This window comes from Amborella trichopoda, chromosome 9 (assembly GCF_054954075.1).
Source record: "Amborella trichopoda isolate Santa Cruz 75 chromosome 9, AtrichopodaSantaCruz75HAP2 v2.0, whole genome shotgun sequence".
In the NCBI taxonomy this organism is placed as follows: domain Eukaryota; kingdom Viridiplantae; phylum Streptophyta; class Magnoliopsida; order Amborellales; family Amborellaceae; genus Amborella; species Amborella trichopoda.
Window position 1 is genome coordinate 9,602,424 of NC_142344.1, and position 13,434 is coordinate 9,615,857.

Consider the following 13,434-nt stretch of genomic DNA (forward strand, 5'->3'; position numbering starts at 1 on the left):
TTCTTGACATTCCACTCCAGCGGTAGTATATTACACTCCGGCACTACTCTATTTGGGATCACAAATTAATTTGGTTTGTATGGGAAGGGCATTTTTGTCCAAAAATTAAAAATGTTTTATCTTGGGGGGTTTTTGCTGGGAAGATTGTTTGGGGAAAAAAGTGTAAAAAAAATTGAGATGGGCGTAAGTTGATTAGATAGTTAATTTTAGGGTATATTTTGTATTTTTTTTTTTTTTTTTTTACCGTTTTAGAGCATTCTACTAAAACCAATTGTACTACCCACAATCAGTATTAAGGAGAAAATTGCTAAAAGCCCCCATGATGGACTTTTTACCCACTTTACACCCTACCCAACTTTTCCTAATAACTCTCCCCCCAAAAAATGATGTTTTTAGCTAATATCCCCTACACGAAAAGTTCATGAAAATACCCTTCCCTCACATAACAAATTATTTTAGGGCGGTCTGGCATTTCGAACAACCAGTCCGGCGATGTTTTTTTGCTGGAATGGGCAGTCTGGCGTTTCATGGTGGGAGTCTGGGCTTTCATGATGGCGGTCCGGCGTTTCATGGTGGCTGTCTGGCGATTATTTTTTTGCTGGAATGGGCGGTCCGGCATTTTGAAGTTGCGGTCTAGCATTTTGACGGGGCAGTTCGGCGTTTTGAAGTACGCTATACTGAGCAGTCCGGCGTTGTACAAATGCGGTCCAACGTTTTCTTCTATTGGGATCCGAAAATGATTTGTCATGTGAATGGAGGGTATTTTTGTCAAAAAAGATGTAACTTTTTTAGTTGAATAGTATTTATTATAAAAAATGGTTTTTTAGAAAAATAAGTGGGAAAAGTTTAGAGTGGGCGTAAAGTGTCTAAAAAGTATAGTTTTGGGGGTTTTTTGGCAATTTTCCCGTATGTCTATAGTGTGCATGGCCAACAACCTAAGCCTACTTTCTCTTATTGCATAGTAAAGCCATTTAAAATTTCTTGAATGTATTCATTTTGAATTCTATCATTTATTGTCTTGCTGCTCATCTATCTCAATATACTCATCTCAACTACAATCTTTTAGGTAGTGGAGCCTATGAACCTTAAGTCAATACAATATTACAACCCAAAAGATTTCCTCCTCCCATTGGAGGATACTATCTCTTTTCTCCCTCAGAAAAATTACACACTAAAGATATTTTTTAGATCTCAAATTTGGGGATGTAATCTTTACAACCCATAGAATAGTTTTGGTAAAAGAAAAAATTGCCTAAATAAACTCTCTAAAAACTTATGCTCAAGATTGAATGGAAATCATCCAATTTTTGAAGGGCTAGATCTAAGTGTTATAAAACTTAATATTCAAATTTTTTTAAAAAAATAATAATCATCTAGTACTTATTATGTGTTTTTAAAACTTTTAGACTAAACAAACTCTCCTAAATAGATGTTTTGAGCGAGGGGGGAGATGCACAATAATGCTTATGTGGGAATATAGTATAACACATTACAATTTACAACGTTACAACGCAGTGTTTGTGTTCCTACCTCTACATTTTGCTAGCACCTCCCTAGTCCTTAAATTTCAGCTAAAGTTGATTTGTGGCTCCTCAATTTGGATGGAGGAAAGACCACCTAATTGTATATTTAGTCAGTCGTAGGGGTTCAATTGAGTTTTGTTGATCCCGACCCAGCAGGGTCGGGTCTTTGACTTGAACCCCACTTGGTCTAGGGTCCAACCCACACAAATGCTTCTTTTCTTGTTTTTTTGAAGTGTCTAGATGAGTGGTCCAACATGCATGCAAAGTTTTCTATCATGCATTATTGGATAATCTATATTTTCTATTTTTTATTTTTATATCTTTTATAAAATATTTTTACATGAAAATTTGGGTGTCTCTATGTCAAAACAAGTCGCACCCAATAAAACGAATAAGAAAAATATTTATTTTATTGGGTGCACCTTGTTTTTATGTGGGGTAAAATAATTTTTTTAAATAAGGATTAAATCCGGCGCATTAGCATAATGTATGTATCTATGCATATGGAAACATTTTTGTTTTTTAGCCAAGGTTTCTCCATATTTGGCTAAACAATCCTGGGCTTTGGGCCCAAAATCATTAACATTTCGTTCCTATTTGAACCTAAGAATATGGATGGACCTTATTAACCATATACGCATCATTTTGAGGATATATGTGGTATGAAATAGTAAGGTTTTATCAAGAAAATGGGCTCATGGTTATTTGTAGGGGTGGCAACAAGTCGGGTTGGGTCCAGGGAGGGGTCAAGTGATTTGGGCCTGGATTTGGTGGGTTCCAAGTCATTTGGATTGGGACCCTACCTGATCTAGAAATTTTAAAAATAAAAATAAAAAACTATTTTTGTAAACTTTTTTTTACTGTTGATCGACCCGGCCCGAGCTGCTGAGGTCAATACAAGACCCAAATCCAAATCCAACCCAAGTTAGGTCCAAGTCACTGGGACATAGCCCAACCGGATAGTTTCAAAACATGGACCAATTCGGGTCGACCCGACCCAACTGCCACTAATTATTCCCCATGGTTATGGCGGTTTGATATCATACTGGCTCCTAACTTGGCCAAATCAACTTGTTTATCGTGGCCAAAGTTCACTTGGGTCATATTGACCATGTTCAATATTCAATATAATGTCATGGGCTATGGTCATGAAAAGAGCACATTATTGCTAGCACAAGAGTCACAACATTTATGGGTTATTAGGCTGGAAGGAGACAATTGGCCTATGATTATCGAAACTTACTTTAAATACTTGGGTATAGTAACGTAAAGGGCCATTTTTCTAATTTATGTCACGGTGATCAGCGCTTTTGCCACAGTTCAGCTAATTCAGGATATTTATTGTTTGAGTTAACCGAGTTCAAGAACCACCCAAATAAGTTGGCATATTCCTGCCCTAGTTTCACAGGAGTTTCACTCTCTCTCTCTTTTTAATTCTATTTTTTATAGTTTAATTTTGTTTATACAGCTATTTGTTTCAAACGCAAGGTTTTGTTTCTAATTATTACAATCCCGAGCTAGGTGGGGTATATATATACAGCTATTTGTTTCAAACGCAAGGTTTTGTTTCTAATTATTACAATCCCCAGCTAGGTGGGGTATATATACAGCTATTTGTTTCAAACGCAAGGTTTTGTTTCTAATTATTACAATCCCGAGCTAGGTGGGGTATATATATATGGTTTTATTAGACTACACCACTTAAGTGGTGTAGACCTTTAAAGTACTCAACATTTTTTTATACTAAAATACCATTGAATTGTAATACAAAATTTTTCAAAGAGGGTCATTTTTTATTAATTAGAAAGGTAGAATGTATATTTTTATAACAAAATAATGACATTCTATTAGTAGTTAAACACAATTAATGTATCTTATTGGATGATGTCACACACTCTATCGGTGATGTTATTGTCCACTATTGTTAATAAATGTTTTTATTTTTATTAAGAATTTCTAATTTATCATTAAGTAATTACTTAAAAGACCTTACTATACTATAGGATAAGGTTATCCAAATTTTTAAAAATATTGAGTACTTTAAAAATTTACATCACAAGTGGTGTAGCCTAACAAAACCCATAAATATATATAATTAGACCATTTATCTTTGATACAACGTGGTTACAATTAATCTTAACCCTCGGCTCTACCTCCATATAAACTAAACCTGCAGTCCCAATGATGTGCATTCACTCGTAATCATCCCCTTATTATGATTCACCCCCAAAAAACAATATCCCCTTATTATGAAGTTAAGGGATGCATCTACATTATCGGCATAAGATCTTACCCCTTGGGCTAATGGACCGATGTTAATGATACGAGGGATGAATCATGTTGCGGTGTCATTGTAGGTGGTGATGTATTTGTTTGCACGTGATTATGAGACTGGCCTAACCAATTCAAAGTTTGATGCGTGATCGTATTCAAACTTAAATTTAAATTTAAGAGTTAGAACAGGTAAGTTCCATCAAATCTATATCTATAAAAAAAATCAGCTTAGGAAGACCTATTTCTCACATATCCATGACCGAGCCAACTTAGGTTTGTGTAAAATCCGATAGAAATACAAATAGAAATAAAGAGGACACATGAATAGCAATAAAACTAAATAGAATAGCTATAAAAGTAAAAAAAAAAGGAATAAAAGAAAGAAATAACCTAGAAACCAACACCTTAGACTTGGGACCCAGAGCTGAGCCCGGATCAGACAACAAAGATTGAGTATGTACCCCTTGATCTTCAAGGTTGACAGATCCTAAATGAATGAGTGTACTCCATGGAAAAGCGCCGCCTAGAAATTTTATTAGAAGGCCTAGATTTAATTTGAAAATGTTGTTTTTATTTTTGTACTTGACTGAATTAGGGTTCCTCTATCTAGGGTTTCCTAAGTCTAGGGTTTAGGGTTTTGAATCTAAATTAGGGTTAAGGTTATGAAAGCCAAGTTTCATACTATGGACAGTTGAAAATGGTTGGAATGAGAAACACCGTAAAATGGGAAGTCGGTTGTTTGTGTCCAATCTAAGACTGACACGTGTCAACAACGCAACACATATATGAGCCTTCTTGGTCCCCCGCGTCACTAATAGCTATTCAGCTTCACTTCATGCCAAAAAATTCAAAATTTTAATTCGGTTGATATTTTGTTGCCAATTCCACTCGAAAAATCTTAGTTTCACAAATCTTGTTATGTTTACTCTCTAATTTGCATTGAAACATGCTTGTTTTGAGTGATTTGGTTTGCTAAGTCTGATATTTGGGTTTTATAGAAAATGTGGCTTCCTATAATCAGATATTCAGGTTCTCTAGAATGTCTAAAGAATATTCTATGCTGGACTATGGTCTGGGTATGCCTATACTTTAGTGTATCCTATAGTGTACTAGGATAGTGTGCTCCAGGGTTTTAGAATTCAGAGATAAAACTAAATTCGGAGGGGTGTCTACAGTTACCCTGATTGGTGCACCATGTTCTTCGAAGACATGTGAGAGATACAGAAATAGACACTTGAGACTGAAGGAAACTTGAAACCAGTTAGCCAATGGTCAAAGGATGGTCATCCTATTAGGTTTGTTGGCACAATTATTGTTATCCTATCTCAGTTTCTTAACTTCAGGGGTGAGGTCTTTCTAGGATGTACTGGTTGGAATTATTGCACAGGTTCCATCATGCCACTAGTTCTAAGTTTTTAAGTTAAATAAAATGAATATGAATATATATTTATCTCTGAATTCCTTATTCTTCTTGTACTTAAGGATTTCCAAGACTTGAGGGAGTTGGGTTAGACCAAAGATTTCTAAGGAAGCTTCTAAAATTTAAGGATGCCTTATAACTTTGAAGGTTTTGCTCCTCCATTGCACCCTTGATTTCCTGGATCAAGTAATCTCTTACATCTCAGATTCATACTATGGATAACGGGATGGTGTCGTCATTGTTGGGGCGGATCCAACTCCTTTATTTTCAAAAACATTATTAGAAATTAAAATTTTCAAAATGACAAATACATATTTTTGAAAGTCATACAAATCAGAGTCACCCCTGCATTTGGAATTTTAGAAAAATAAATGAAAAATGAAGAACCCAAAGTTAAGGAATGAGATATTAAGAAAAATTTTAAAAATAAGAAATTAAAATTAAGAATGAGAAATTAAAAACCTTGGAAATTAAGAAATCAAAAATAAAAAAGAAATGAAGGAATCAAAATAAATTTTGAAGAATGGGGGATATTCGAAAAGTGCCTTAGTCAGCAATTTAGAAAAGAGCCTTCTAAGTAGTTTAATGTTAGGAAAAATTACAAAAAAATCCCAAAACTACACTTTCTAGACAACTTACACCCAACCTAACTTTTTTCCCCGAAATATACTTTCTATGCAAAAACCCCCCAACCAAAAAAAAATGCCTAAACTACTCTCCCTTACTTTTACCGTACCCATGCCTTTCTCTCCTCTATCCCACCAAAATAGGGGGCTCCGATACTGTATAAGTGCGGTTCGGCAGTAGCGCTCCGACACTGTATAAAGTGCGGTCCAACAGTAGGGCTCCGGCACCATGTAAGTGCGGTCCAGCAGTAGCGCTCCGGCACTGTGTAAAGTGTAGTTTGGCAGTAGGGCTCCGGCACTGTGTAAAGTGCAGTCCTGGCACTGTGTAAAGTGTAGTCCGGCAATTGAAAATGGTGATCCAGCAGCTGCAAAAGGCGGTCCGGCAGTTGCAAAGGGCGGTCCGGCAGTTGCAAAGGGTGGTCCGGCAGTTGTAAAGGGCGTTCCGGTAGTTGCAAAGGGTAGTCCGGCACTTGTGCACTCCGGCATTGTGATAGTGCGCTCTGACAATGTGCTACTGGGGTCCAAAAGTAAACGTAAAATCTGATCAAAATGATTTTTGTGTACAAAAAGGGCATTTCTATCTAAAAAAATGAATTATTTCCTTTGGGAAAAAAACGTGAGAGAAAATAGTTGATTGGAGGTAAGTTGCATAGAAAGTGCGGTCTTGGGTGGTTTTTTTTGTAATTTTCTCCTAATGTGATGTCATACTGCTATGGGACTTATTTTGAGAATTTACCAATTTTTGTTTCATAGACATTTTGCTACCCAAAATTTGACTCTTAGAAGCTAAATTTGGGAAGACACTTGATGCCCCAGTATTTCGCTTTAAAGCTATGAGCTAATTAGTTGATCCGTATCAGCTAAGATGATCCATGCTTAAGACTTTCAAGAGCTAAGAATCATTGAGCATTCCCTTATCTTTAAAATCCTTAGTTATTGTATTGCAATCTAAAGAAAAGTTCCTCGAGGTTTTCTAGCAAACCATGTCTTGAAAAATGCAGTACAGTGCTCCTAGTGTTTGTGATTACCTGTAGTTTCCAATTTCTCACCCCTACAATAAACCTTTGAAAGTTTAGATGGCCAAAGTCCTTTAAGTTTACTTGGAGATACCTTTAATTGATATCCGTCAGGCTAATGCCTCCAGGTTTCTTTAGCACCGATCCGAATCAAGAGAAAAGAAAAAAGGAATAAATTTCACAAAGAGAAGAGAAATCATAGATAGAAGAGAGAGAGAGCTCTTTATTCCATTGCTCCTCTTTTTGTGTTTTTAGCCCGATGGATTTTTTTTTTTTTTTTCACATGTTCTTTTTGCCTTTTTCCAACCACATGGGGCTCCTTTCAGATATTTAGTCCGGCAAGTATTTTTTCATTATTTGGGAAGGAATAAGGGGAGAAGAAGAAGAGTTGCCGATGCTTTCTGTCTTTTGGCATGTCACTTTAGGATCTGAAAAAGATTCACTCACATTTCCTCTGATTGTATTCCCACTTTCAAAGAAGTAGGGAGGCCTTAGTTTCGATTATCCTTATATCACCCTTGAACTTCAATTAGTATCGACATTTCCTCAATGATGGATGAATAATACATGCCGGATCCGCTTTGGAATACGCTTGAACCTCGAATTCTTGGGACTTGGGAACATTTTCAGTGGTCCTTTGGTCCTTCGATTGAGCTGCAAAGTTCATTAGGATTCTTACCTTTTAAAAGGTGTTACCCACCCCAAAGCATTTGTTAGGGGTGTTTTAATTAATTACTGTGGTTTTAATCAAAGTTAAAAAAATTATATTATTTTGAAAATTTAAATTGTCCTAGTATATGAGCGTAAATGCAATGGGTGTGTAAGGGATACTTTAGGATGAATAGTTGCACTAGCCCATAGATGGATCCACGACCTCATGGTGCTTATTGGGATTTAGACCAACGATTACAGAGATAAGGGAACCGAATGGGGTCTTTAGTCCTAGAGTAATTCGAAATGTGTGGATTTGTGCTCAGTAGCTTTAATGCAGTGGGAGCATTGAGCCTAAGTTGGCATGAACACCTCACTTGGCTACTGAAAGGGATGAGCGGTCATCCTAGACCCTTCCAATAGTCATTTTTCTAAAGAACTTCTGTTGTAGTTGTTCTTTGGAAATTAATTCCCGCTCGGGGCTCATCCTCATTGCTATAGTTTGGGCTAGGAGAGACGTTAGGTCTAAGTCTAACTACCTTCAAGGCGTTCTGGGATCCGTTGGCTTAGGTTATGACCCCTCCTATCTTTTAAGTTGTCTCATTTCCCATGGATGGTACGACCCTATCAATTGTGTAGAGGGGGTTACCCCTGTCATGTTTCCATTAATGGTGTAAAGACTCTGTTGAGTGAGTTTTCTTGGCTATGAGGCGGCCCTATCAACAAGGTTAGATAGGGTTGCTCTTGCCAGTTCTTCTTGCGCCTCTTCGAGTGTCTCATCGTATTTGGAGATGTCCTTATCAACTAGTTAGATGGGACTGTCTTTGCTAGATCTTCAACTGTGGGGATTTGAGTTCCATTGGGTTGACATGCTTGGTTTGCAAGTACCCCAATCGACTCACCTGAGGTTGCCCCATTGGTTCTTCTTCATCAGTGGGGACTAGTGTCCCTTCTGATGTCTCTTCTCAACTCGGGGCCATCTTCATTAAATGGAAATGCCAGAGTCATTGGTTGCCCTTTCCCAAGTAGAATTTCTTGGTTTTGGGATGCCTTTGTTGATGGAGGCCTTTCCACTTTGTAGGGGTTCATGTTGTCATATTTTTATTTCCCACTTAAGGAGAGTATTAACTGAGCCGACCTAAGAAGATTGCTCGAGAGGTTTCTTAGGATCTGGTTCTTCAGCTGAGGAGTCATCATGTTGAGATGAGGAGTTTAGGTTCATCAGTTTGCTTAAGCAGGGCATTTGTTGAGTTAACACGAGAGGGTGGCTCAAGCACTTCCACTGAGTTTGGCTCTTCATCCCACTTTGGGGAGTTACATCTTCGGAGTTTCTAGCATTTGTTGAGTTATCTAGCATTTGTTGAGTTAACACGAGAGGGTGGCTCAAGCACTTCCACTGAGTTTGGCTCTTCATCCCACTTTGGTGAGTTACATCTTCGGAGTTTCTAGCATGGAACTCAAAGTAGAAGGAAGGCAAATCAAATTAAATCAACTTTATATGAGTGGTGGAAAATGTTCAAGATGATGATATGAGAGTAAATTGAAGCACGTTAGAGAATGTTTGAATGGTAACTGATTGGATCTCGATGTATACGAAAGATATGTGATGGCATGTGGGAGATATAGGGCTTATTTAGGTGCTGTGCAAAAGAATTTATATTTTTCTGGGCCTTGTAAGGCAAGAATCAATAAATATCGGGTTTGGCTATTCATGGTAAGAAGATAAGAGGTTTTGGACCACCTAGGATTAGGATTTGTAGCATAATTCAGGAAATTACAACTAATTGGGGTTAATTATGCCTGAGCAGGCTTAAATGCAGCCAATTATGGTTGCCTAGAAGTCCCTAGAATGTCTCAGTGTTGGAAACCACTACTGAAGTCAGTAGAACTGAAGCAGCAAAAAAAATGGTTAAAAGTTTATAAAAAAAAAAAAAAAAATTTCCACAAAAATAGGAAATGTATATTTAAAGTAAAACAAAGCAAAACACGTCAAAATGATGTTAAAAAAGTGGTAAAAAAATAGATTTTAAAAATTCAATTTGTGACTTAGGGCATTTTTGAAATAATCCAAAATAAATAAATAAAATGTAAGAAAGAGTATTTATGCATATCCGTTTATTTTTTTAAAAAAAAAATTTATAATTTTTTAACATCCTCGAGTTAGACACCCAACTTGAAACAACTCAGGTAAGTCCGGCTCGGTATAAGGTCCGAGCCCGAGTAACTTGGTCGAGTAGAAACTACTCGGCCGAGTGAACACGGGTATGTCCCCAGTTTGTATTCCAAGTAGGGTATGTGTTAAAGGGGGGGAGGGTTTGAAATGAATGACCACGATTTCATGACCAAATCGCGTTCATGTGCAACTAACTAAAAAATGTTCAATTAGACTTTAGATGCAATCCGAGGTCGCACAGTATAAAGCAGTGAAAGGAAAATCTAACCGGAGCCGTTAACTGGGCACGCGACGGAAAGAGTTTCAACGAGCCTAACCGGGCAAGTTCCGGGCGATCCAAAAAGTATTAAAAAGATACAAAAATATAAAAAAAATTAATAAAATATGAAAAGTATATTTAAAGCATGATTAAACAAAGCACCTCTAAATGAAGTTGAAAATTAATGAAAAAAATAGATTTTAAATAAACGATTTGTACCCAAAGGTATTTTTTATTTTTTTTAAAAAAATATGGAAAATATAAAAGTAAGTATTAATGGCCAAAAAAAACTTTCAATCTTTGTCAAAATGTTGAAAATATTAAAAAATGTATTACAAATAAAATTCTTTATTTTTGAAATTTTATATAACTTTATTGAATTTTTTAAAAATACTCAATCGAAACTAGAACCCACCGGTGACCAATTCCGATCTAACCGGGCGATTCTGATTTGGAGCACCGGATTTTTTCTACGCCGGTATAAAGGTGGCAAAATAATCAAGGTCCGTCGCATAATGTATGGGGCGGCCTGATACACCTTGCTCGGGTTACTGTAAAGAGTGTGATCCCAAGGAACTTTTTGGAATAATCACATTTGTTCAAAAACTTCGCAGTAACTTTTGGAACCATGTATGAGAATGTCAAAGGACTTGGAGCATTGAAAAGTTTTTTCAATTTCCAATAAAAATATAAGTTTCAGTTCATTTGGTTGAATTTTACTAGGGCTATAATTTTGACTAAGTTTTCAGGTATTTAGGATTATGGTAATTTGAACATTAGGGATTACGGCGAGGTTTCTAAGTATGATATGGGGACTACGAGTGGTCTAGAATAGGGTTCCATAGTCAATACTAAAACCAAATCAAATTTCTAGTATCTATAATTCTTTGTAAATTAAAAAAAAAACAGTACCAGCGGAGCTAAAATAGCTTTGAAATGCCTGAAATGTTCCTTTACACAGAATCACCATCAGGTACAGGAATTATGTATGAACTGGTTGCCTAGAGTATCTTAAACCTTATCATTGAAAATTTTATGTTCTTCTTAAAAAAAAAAAATTTCTTTAGGCCTTGTTTGAGTACATGGATTTCAAGACATGTATTCTTAATATCTTGGATTTTGCCAAAATCTGCCATTTGAATTGTTTAATGACTGGATACTTAAAATCAGAAAAATCAAATTCATGGAAATAAGACATACTTTTCCATGATTTTATTTCCACACCAAAACCCGTTTTTTTGCATTTCCAAGGCTCATGGATTTCACTCATTGGCTCCCTGGACCCGAAACATAGGGAGCATTTGGTATTAATGAAAATTTTAGAGAGAGAGTATCTAAATTTTTTAGAGGCACTATCTCAAATTTTTTAAAGAGATACTATCTCAAATTTTAACTTTTAGAGTGAGAAAGTATGATAAAATTCTAGATAGAGAAAATATATTAAAATTTTAAAGAGAAAAAGTATGTTAAAATTTTAGATAGAGAAAATATATTAAAATTTTAGAGAGAGAAAGTATGTTAAAATTTTATACGGATAAAATATATTAAAATTTTAGAGAGAGAAAGTATGTTAAAAATTTAGAGAGAGAAAGAATGTTAAATTTTTAGAAAAAGTATCAAAAAATTTTAAAGAGAAACTATCTCAAAATTTTAGAGAAATAAACTATCTCAAATTTTAAGTTTTAGAGATAAACTATTATATTTTAGAGACAGAAAGTATATGCAAATTTTTAGAAAAAAAAACTATCTCAATTTTTTAGAGAGAGAAATTATTTCCAAACTGTTAGAGAGAAAAACAATCTCATATTTTCATTTTTAGAGAGTGAAGCTATATTAAATCTTAACTTTTAGAGAGAGAGCGAGAGAGAGTATTCTTAAAATTGTAGAGAGAGAAAATATTTTTAAAATTTTAGAGATAAATTATTATAATTTCTAGAAAGAGAAACTGCTAAAAAAATTAGTGAGAGAAATATCTCATTTTTTAGAGAGAGAAACTATCTCGAAATTTTAAGTTTTAGAGGGAAACTATCTCCTAATCGGAATTTTAAAGAGATAAAATATATTAAAATTTTAAAGATAAAAATTATATCAACTTTTAGATAGAGAAACTACATAAAAAAATTTATAAATAGAAACTATCTCAAAATTTTTGGAGAGAGAAACTATCACAAAATTTATGTTTTAGAAAGAGAAAATATTTTAAAATTTTAGAAAGATAAACTATATCAAATTTTAGATAGAGAAAGTACATCAATTTTTTAGAGAGAGAAACTATCTCAAAATTTAAGTTTTAGAGAGAGAAAGTATCTCAAATTTTTAACTTTAGATAGAGAAAGTATATCAAATTTTAGAGAGACACTATATCAATATTTCAAAATTTTAGAGAGAGAAACTATCTCGAACTTGAAGTTTTAGAGAGAGAAAGCATCTTAAAATTTAAGAGAGGAACTATATCAAAATTTAGAGAGAGAAAGTACATAAAAGTTATTAGAAAAATAAACCATCGCAAAATTTTTAGAGAGAAATTATCTCAAATTTTAGCTTTTAGAAAGAGAAAGTGTCTTAAAATATGAGAGAACAACTATATCATATTTTAGAGAGTGAAACTACTTAAAAATGTTTAGAGAGATAAACTATATCAAAATTATTGAAGAGGGGAACTATCTCAAGTTTTAAGTTTTAGAGAGAGTGTATCTTAAAATTTTAGAAAAAAAAACTATATTAAATTTTAGAGATAATAAAGCACCTAACAATTTTAGAGAGACAAATTATCTCAAAAATTTTAGATAGACAATTCCAAATTTTTAATTTTGGATAGAAAGTATATTAAATCTTAGAGAGAGAAGTCATATCAAAGTTTAGAGAGAGAAACGATCTCAAAATTTTTATAGATACACTATCCCAAATTTTGAGTTTTAAAAAGAGAAATCATATAAAAATTTTAGAGAGAGAAATTGTATCAAGCTTTGTTCCCAAACAATGGACATCGAAGTAATTGCAAGGAATCCATGAATTTTGTATAGTTTATCCAATGAGGAATTCATGACAAAATCCTTGATATTGAAAATCCATATATTTCTTTAAGATTTCAAATATCTAAAATTCTTAATGTCCTCCTATCCAAACGGGCTCTTGAATTTTTTTTAATGCGTTAGCCATCGGAATGGAAGGCGGGACGTTATGTTGAGGATCCTTTCCTTGTAAATAATAGATCATATTATTTCATGCAGAAGTATCAATGTTACCATCTGGGTTTCTTACACCATTTGATGCACTTACAGTTGAGAAATGACACCCTTAGATGTCTGATTTTAAAGTCGAGAAATGACACCCACAGATGCCTGATGGTGAGATCTGATGTTTGGGGAGGTGGTAGGAAAGTATAGAAACCTAGGTGCTACCACTGGGTACAATACCTTACTCTCTTATGTTACAATTACTTAGTGTTTTAGAAGTAGAACTAGTGGTTGAGCTGGTCACCAGCTAACCCAA